Raw genomic sequence first — 2,193 nt, forward strand, 5'->3', positions numbered from 1 at the left:
TTATCCTTAATCGGCATATTTTCCCCCTACTGTTGTGAACAGGTTACTAAAATCACAAGCATAGAGAATAATGTTGAAGGTATAAATGTGTTAGGTATCAGAACTAATAAGAACCAAATAACGCAATCAAAATTTGTTAAAAATATTATTTGTAAATTAAAATCAGTTATTATATTTGTACTCTAACATATATTTTATATTGGTGGTTGATTTTAATGTATACATGGTATAATCGAAAATTTGCAAACGAAAAAATAGATGGAACTAAATAAGAATTTACACAATAGTAAAAACAATAATATGATAAAAATGGTGAAATTACAATCTCTCACAATATATAAAAAAGTCTATATTACTCTTTTACATATTACAAAAATTTATACAAAAAGATTATACGTATAAAAAAATTTTACTAGTTTTTTCTCTAAAATTTTATTCACTAATTCTATGTAAAGCATGTGATACATTAACAAATGCCTTAATCCTCTATATATAGTTTCCTAAAAGTAGTGATATGAGAAATAAATCACTACTTATTCAAGTTGTCATAATACTAAGTTGATCAACTTGATCTTGTTAAGTTTTCATCTTGTACAATTTTATTAAGTTGTATGATAAGTTGATAAATATCAACTTAATCTTATTATCGTATAATAACTCATTCTTTGGCTAAGTCAAAAGATTACAACTAAACTAACTTATCTTTAAGTTATAATTTTTTACTAGAATTTTGACTATGCAAATTGAACAACTTACAAATTAATTTTATGAGTTTTCCAATTTAATAAAAACATACTTGATTCTAGACAAAGTTTACTTCTATAATGTTCTTTAATATTCTACAAATTTAAACTTGCTCCACTTGTAATTTTTAGTTATTTTTGTATACTTCAAAATCAAAAAAAAAAAAAGAATTTTGCTTCTTCTTTTCACAAAATGTGGTTTCTATATAGCGATTATAAGGTAAAATATATTTTTTGTTCTTGAAATTTGTTAAAAGTTTTAAAAATACCTTTAAATTTTATTTTGTTTCAATTTAGTTCTAAAAATTTTTTATTTGCGTCAAATATACCTTGGTGGCTAAGTTTTCAAAAGAATAAATTACCATTTGTATCTATGAAAGATACAAACGCTGACAAATGTATCCATATAAGAATAAAACGACAATTGTACCCACGGAAGATAGCTTTTATGTGCCAAGAATACCCTAACGGACCAATTGTGTAACCAACGTCCGGGTACTCTTGGCACACGGAAGCCATCTTCCGTGGTTATAATTGTCGTTTTATTCTTATATGGGTACATTTGTCAACATTTGTATCTTTGATGGGTACAAATAGTAATTTATTCTTTTCAAAAAACTTAGAATCAATTAAACAACAATTTTACAAGAATAACCTTCAATACAAACAAATCAGACATAGTTGTCATACATTATTGCTGGATTAGTCTTAAATTTTCTGAAAACCTAGCTGTTAAAAATATATTTGATACAAATAAAAAACTTTAAAGACAAAATTAAAACAAAATAAAACTTAGGTATATTTTTAAAAATTTTAACAAATTTTAAAGACAAAAAATATATTTTACCCCAATTTTAATTAAATTGTAGTTGTAGCTAGCTATAAATGTCGTCACAATTGTAGTTTTTTCTTCATTCTTTTAATTTATAACTCAAAAGTTGATTCATTACAATCTTAATGCGACTTCGTTATAACCTATTGCAATTATATAGCAGTTGATTTATATGAATATTATGTAAGCCAAAATTTCAAGGTGCCATATGATTCTGGAGCTGGCCATGATTTCTATAATATATAGTAACATTCTCTAACTACATTTTTATTTTGTATTTAGGGGAGATATATGCTGCATTTTTTTCAATTTAAATGATGCAGACACAACGATATCTGCAAATATATAACACTTGGCTAGTGTGCTTCCAGGTACAAAGTTGACAGGTTGCAATAATACAACTGAAATATCAACTATGGAGTGGAAAGACCAAAATACCACAATTAATACATTATCTGCTCAAGTGGTGCCTTATTTCAATTTTCTGCTCTAAAAAGTAGATTAAACATCTAAAATGATTTTTGATTTATAATAAATGTTAGATCGGAAATCGGATACTTCATTTTTCAATAAATTTTTATTTTTAAAAATCTTTTTATAATTATTTTTGTCAAATAT

This window comes from Arachis ipaensis, chromosome B07, assembly GCF_000816755.2.
Source record: "Arachis ipaensis cultivar K30076 chromosome B07, Araip1.1, whole genome shotgun sequence".
Classification (NCBI taxonomy): domain Eukaryota; kingdom Viridiplantae; phylum Streptophyta; class Magnoliopsida; order Fabales; family Fabaceae; genus Arachis; species Arachis ipaensis.